General features: G+C 44.4%; 1 protein-coding gene across 1 annotated transcript in view; it reads right to left on the minus strand.

The window, feature by feature from the left end:
• The window catches only part of cskl (c-src tyrosine kinase-like), a 51,017-nt gene extending 44,683 nt beyond the window's left edge, over window positions 1–6,334 (minus strand). Inside the window, exon 1 of the mRNA XM_071897329.2 lies at window positions 6,154–6,334. The gene's annotated coding sequence lies outside the window, so the exon portion shown is untranslated. The remainder of the gene's footprint in view (window positions 1–6,153) is intronic.
• Window positions 6,335–6,975: the final 641 nt, after the last annotated feature.

Below are 6,975 nucleotides of genomic sequence, written 5' to 3' on the forward strand. Positions count from 1 at the left end.
TTTCTTCCTGGGGGTGTCAGGTGATTGACAGTAAGCAGAGTGTAATGTAACACGAGCACTGATATGAAAACACTGAAACACAATGAAAGAACGATAAAACAGAGACTTTGACAAAACCAAATGAAGGCTTCATGTTTACTGTGATAGATAATATCGCTCTGTGGAAGTTGTTTCTCATGCAGCATACGGCTTCTTCTGAAAGGAGGAAAACGAGCCCTGATATCCAACTATGCTGTGTGTGTGTGTGTGTGACGTCCCCAAACGTCCCCTATCTGAACCAAATTAGTTACTCTGGGTGTCCTGTCCATGCCAAAACAAGGACCGGCCTCGCTCCCCTGTTAGGCCGGCAAGACAGAAGCCCCTGACCTCGGCTCTTCTGCATGGCTCCGCTCAAAGGAGGAAGTGACCTTCTGTTTCCATCGGCTGAAATTTATCTTCTGCTCATTAATTCAAATCAGCTCCCACAAAACACAAAATTCCCGTCTGATGTCGCCCAGCCGACTGGTCATTTAAATAATTAACCGTGGCCGCCTGCTGGTTTGCACCATGGGGGAGCTGTGATGGGTTTGGAGGCAGGGCCGGGCGATAAACACACTGGTTAGTGGAGGACGGAGAGAGGGGCCCACAGGCCATATCTAAGCTGGTGACTTGGCAGTTTTGCTTGATTTATGTCTGGTAGCCGAGGAATTCTTCACGGCGCTATTTCTAAATTGTCACCTCGGGTAGAAAATCGTTACGTGGATCATAAAACGCTTTTAGTTGCAGGTTACAGAAACTGATGGAGGTCCTCTGGCTGACACCTGACATGTCGAGTTAGCCAGCGCCTCTTATGATACTTTCGCCTCCTTGTTGGATCAGGCAGTGGTGCAGTGCATGTATACAAAGCGTACTGCGAGGATTCCAACTGCAATGTTTAAAGATTTGTCTTTGATGCACAGGTGTCTCTGACCTTTGACCCCCAATGACAGGTCCAGTAGCAACACATCTACTATAAACTGGTTCCACTGGGAGGTGGACAAAGAAAACAATGAGATTTTAATGTATCTGAGCTGGCACACAAAATATCTTGAACCATGTAACAACTATGTATTATTTGAATATGTATCTCCTTTAAAATCTATCTCCTTTAAAGAAATAGAAAATAAAGATACCCATACTCTGAATTGCTGTTCCTGTATAATAAACAACTATGGTAGGACCAATTCAGTCCAAATCTCTATTTGCATTTCACGCCTTTTGCATGAAGCACCTGGTTGGGATTTTGAACCTGCATTCACTACCTCGTTTCTTGATATTCACTAAGCTAAAATGTTATTTTCTTGAGGGCTAAGCGTTATTACCCCGGTGTGAAATGGTTCCCAGTAGGGAGTCTTTGGAGCCTGTGGCGCAGTGAGAGACGAGGCATGTGTCGGGCCTGCAGCACTACTCATTGCCCTCCACTGTGTAGCTGGCCAGCAGGCGTGGCAGTGGGAGCTTCACGGCCTTCAAGGAGCTGCCTGCCTGACCATCCGCTGCCCAGATGGAGAGGCCTCGCTGTGTTTGCGCCTTAGACAGAAGCCACAATGCCGCTATTCTACTGGGCAGCATGGCGACCGGGAGGGAGGGGCGGGGGGGGTTTGCCTCCATCACAGCCCAGCAGCTGCTGAACGGAGAAGACAACATGGGAGTGACAGTGAGAGAAAACAGGGCTGGCGACCCTCTTCTCCTTTGTTTCGCATATACTGATTATACTGGGACGGCCCGCCCAGGTAAATGAATAGCTGCCCATGTAAATTTTCACTTTATATTCATTTTGGATGATGTGATGGTGCGTAAAGCTGTCTTTTCTGGTTGACGTAGTTTTCAAAACACAAAGACTTAAAGCTGTCATGCACTGAAAGAGTGTTAGTAAAACACAACTATAATTGATTGATGCATTGCATAGAGTCAGTCATCACTCAAGTCACGCTGGAATTGCCGTACGGATTAGAGAGGCAAAGTTTGAAATGTAGCCTACACAATATGTTGAAGACGCAACTCATTAGGAATTAACAATATGTTTCACAGTATGCTTCACAAAACAAGCGATAACCAGATGGGAGTTAAATAGTCAGCTAACACTGCAGCAGCAAGTTAGCTTATAGTAGTTTCATTAGCTGATAAGAGAGTGACAGACTTTCAGTCTCAACTGAAGTTAGCCAATAGCCATTATAGAAGTCCAATTTTTCATTGTATGCTTGCTTATCTGATACTGCACTTCAGTTTTGCATCTACAAGTCACAAGGAATGGCCAGATCAAGAGTCAGTTGAAATACATTAGAAGTTTGAGTTACAACATACTAACTTTGTTCTACTGTGCAGCGCTCCGGGAAGAATGGTCTGCAGGACTGATGCATGATGCATGATGCATGAAGCGAGACTTCTACAATGGACACTACTGTATCTCAACACGAGTTTAAAAAAAAAAGAGGAACCACCGCAGGTGCAGTACAGATCTGCTGCCTGTTTCATGTTCTGTCACTCTTCCTAAATCAATGGACCAATGCACAGCTGGCCACTTTGCATCCTGCAATACTTGCAATGTCTGCACAAGCCTGCAGAGCTCAGAACGTGCACACAACTTCTCAGCCACAGGAATGTAGCAACGCACATCATATAATTTGTGCATTCACATTCTATTCAGTATTATGTCCTCTTGGTACACTGAACAAATGCACTATTGGTCACTTACTGCACTGCTACAAACATACTGTATAAAAGGCTGCTCAAATGCAGACAGCCATGTAGTACACAATGTTGAATGCATCTATGTAGAGTGTTATGAACAGTCCACTGTGCATAGTATGTCGGGCACCATCTGTGAGGTCTTGTTGCCAATGTTTGGTATATACTGTTAAACTCTGCAAGTTGTCACTATGTCTGCACCAAAGTCACCAAGACAAATTCCTCTTCAGTTATAGCACTTGGTGATTAAAGTGATTCTGATGAAAAGAACAGTGGACATTGGAGAGAAGAGGCTGGGAGTGGAAAAAAAACTAAACGCGGTCATTGTGTTGAGGTCAGCAGGGCCTTGGACAGGCTTCAAATGTGCAATGAGATGGTCAGTGTACAGACAGAGGAGCCATTACTTCCCTGCTGAGCGCGTAAGCCGAGCTCAGAGCTTAACATAAGACAGTAATACAGCCCAGTTCCTCACGGCTCTAAGGACAGACCAGACAATCCTTTTTTCCCCCTCTTAACTCTTCACTAAAAAGAAGAGAGCCGACATGCAGCTAGGCCTCTAGGCCTGTCCTGTCACCTCTAGTCCTCTTCAAGCTGCACCACAAGGAGACTATTCCAATCCAGCCATCAGTCAATAAATGCGACGGGGAGAGAGCTATTGACAAAGAGAAGACAGGGAAGGGAAGGGACTTAGTGTGGTCAATTTTTTCCACTCGCGATTCTTCAACTACTGCTTTCACAGGTTGAGAGGGAGCCCTGTGTGTGCTGTCTCACCACTCAGTCCAGGGCTGATTCATGCGGTTCTCTTGCTGTGTTTATGAAGAAGATTGCCACAGCAAACTGCATTCGGAATGAAAAAAATCTGCTTCGTGGAATTCAGAAGAAGTCATGTTCTTCGTAGTTTACATATTTGCATGTGAGCATGGCAGATTTTGTCATGCAGAATGACGTGGAATCCCACATAAAGGAAGTGAGGCATGAATTGAGAATACACTCAGCCTAGACCCTGGAGGCACCGTGTTGGACGTCCTAGCACAATAGCAGGTTAGCCCTGACAGACACAACATATGGATCCCAAACATGTTGCAGTCTGGTTTACCAAATTCCTCTGGGGATAATGGATGCCAACCCCCTAACACCCATCTCCCACCCAATCTTGGTGACAGATTTCTAGAATGGAAACCCCAAAGCTGGCATGCTGCTTCATTACCTCGCTGCACTCACTGTAGTCAGTAAGACAGTTGGGCATCAAAACGAGATATCAACCATTTGAAAAAAAAAAAAGACGCCCACGCCTACTAAATTATTGCTGGCATGAATATAACAAACATTACAAGTTAGGAGGCATCTTTAAGACCTTTGCTTACAAAATAGCAGCAATTTCAAGGAAAGACTCGTGTTCTTTAGGTATTCCCTGATGCACTCTATTTTTAATATTCAAAATAGATAGTGTTTCAGAATGAGATCCTTCATTGGCATGCTGTAAATGTGCTTGGATTCGGATTTCATTCTGAAAACAATCCAGAAACTAAATTTGGCAGACAAACAAATTGCTTAATGCACTAAATAAGTATCTATGCAATCAGACAGTCCTCTGTCAATGTCTCTATCCAAATGATCAGGCAGAGGGTAATCACCGACAGCCTGAAACCTAGTACAGAGACAATCCATTATTAAAAATGGTTAACAAGATCTGGATGCATTATATTTAAGATTTTGAGATACCATAATGAAGATAACAAGCACAGACAGCGAGATAATATGCTAATCATAAGAGATTTTCTTTGAAAATGACCCAGCAGCAAGACTGAAAGTGATTAGGCTTGTTACAAGGCAGGGCCGTCTTCACCTACATGGGAACACTGTATATTGTGACAATACACTAAGGACACTACATTGTTTCTGACAGTCGTGTCACAGCATGCAAAGGTATGTACATTTCAACATTTTTGTCAGGCGATTACCTTCAAGTGTTGAGCATGGTGGTAACAAACTAAGTGTAAAGCTGCAGGGGTGACAGGCTTCATGCTGGCCTGGCTCACAAAATACCAACAACAGTCAGAAAGTTCTCACCTAATGTTAGAGCACTGCACATCCCGAAACCAGAAGACCAAGCATCCACCCTGCTGAAGTGTCCTTGAGCAAGACACTGTCCCTACCAGCTCCAGGGTTCCTGTTCTGTAGCTGAGCCTGACCTCTGACCTCCCTGTGGAGGGAGGGGGGGCTAGAGAAAGACTATTTGCCTATTGGGATAAGTATCACACTATCATCATAATATTATTATTTCAATTATCCGCTGACATTATTTACAGGACAAATCATTTACAGCACTATTCGTTCCGCGCAATTATGAGCCCGAATAAAACAAACACGAAAATCAATGAATGTAATGACAGCAGATATTAAAACAGCAGCAAATTACAGAGTCATGTTTCATCAATGCATGGGACTGAACCTCGGCTCCAGCCTTTAACGCGGAGGTGGCTAACATTATTGCGTCCATTATCGGACAGATCCCCGTCTGATGTGCTCTTTTCCCCTTTTCCCGCAAAACATGGAGGATGACACCCCCCACACACACACACACACACACCCACACACCCACACACACACACACAATCAGCCAGACCACGGTATTTATACAGGGTTGCAAAAGCATGTTGCAATTTTCGTAACGATACACTAATCTTAACGCGTATGTAGTCAGTTTCATCTCTGCTTACCCAAATCAAAAGGCACATCCGCCTAAGCTAGCGCTGGACGGTTCCTTGTCTCCCAGTCTCCTAAGCACTGTCTCAGTGGGCACTGCTATAACACGGGACCACATCTTGTCAATACTTGTGAAGGAAAGGTGAAGTGATTCCAAGGAAAAGGCCAAAACAACAACGGCATTAAGCATTAGCAGTGACCGGAACACAGCGCTTGACTGCAGGTCCGATTATGGAACTAGGGAATTCGATTCGGAGGTTTTCTGCACCGCATCAGAAACCGTCCATCACATGAAAAATGAGCGTAACGTTAGGTAACATAAACAGACGGCAGAAACGTGGTGTTACAACTCCCTTGGCATTGTTCATCAGTGATTCGTTTGCTGCTTTACTGACAAAACTGACGGGATTTAGACGGGAAGTGTGAAATCTCTCCAGAGCTAGCATGAATTGTGTCCGATAATGGATCTCGTGTTGTCACAATGCATGTTAACTAGCAGCTAACGCTAACGCTCTCATTTTTAACAGGTTCAGCTCCGCGCATTCAAAACCGTGTGTAATAACCCAACTTAGTATAGTCATGCGTGTACGAGGAGTAGACCCAAACAAACAGCAGAAGAGACAGCCCAATTATGACATTTCCTTGGGCATTATCCTGAAGCCTTCCGTGCTAAAACGTTGCAGCAGCAGCAGCAGCAGCAACACAACGAGACAAAACACTGACTGTGCGCTGTGGGCAACTCACCGTAAAAGATACCACTTCGGTGTCGACCAGATGTTGTTGCAAATTAGCGATGCAGGCCCATTAGGATGACTCCTGTGGTTGGGGGGCATCCAGGTTTTTTATGGCGTTAAGATTAGACAATCCCAAACGAGGCTTTCGTAGACGGTTGGCCGTGCTCTCTGTGTCTGTCTGTATATGTGTGTGTATGTGTGAGTGTGTTGAAGCTCTCCGAGGCCTGCTGCTGGAGGAAATGGTCTCCGCTCCGCCAACGGAACACGCATGCGCAGAGGAGCAGCACAGCCAAGGGGCGAGTAGGCTGTGAGCACAACCCTGTGGCCAACAGGTGAGACTGTCAACTGATGGACAACTTGTTACTGCTGGGTTCCACCAAACTGTTTTTATTATCTATCTATCTATCTATCTATCTATCTATCTATCTATCTATCTTATTTATGATAGACCCTGAGTACAAATTGGTCAAATTCTTGCTTTTATAAAATGAATTAAAAAAAAAAGGGGACATGAGTCCAGTATGAGTGATGATTTCTGCTTAGTTCATTAAAATAATTAAATTAAATTAAATGTTATGTGGTCGCAGGTGTTAGGCCTAACTGTTTGATAGCAAGTGACTTGAGGCTGTCAGTTGTTAGTAAACCTGTTATTGATCAGATGTAGGCCTATTGTAATCAACACTTAACCAACATGTAATACAATATATAATACAGACCCCCACACCCACAGAGAGGGTTATCTTATTACAGCATTTTTATAATGTGATACTTTATTGATCTCTATAGGGACAGTCACTACTCCACCCTGCTGCTCTGAAGACGCCAAACTTAA

Source organism: Centroberyx gerrardi, chromosome 1 (assembly GCF_048128805.1).
Source record: "Centroberyx gerrardi isolate f3 chromosome 1, fCenGer3.hap1.cur.20231027, whole genome shotgun sequence".
NCBI classification, from domain to species: domain Eukaryota; kingdom Metazoa; phylum Chordata; class Actinopteri; order Beryciformes; family Berycidae; genus Centroberyx; species Centroberyx gerrardi.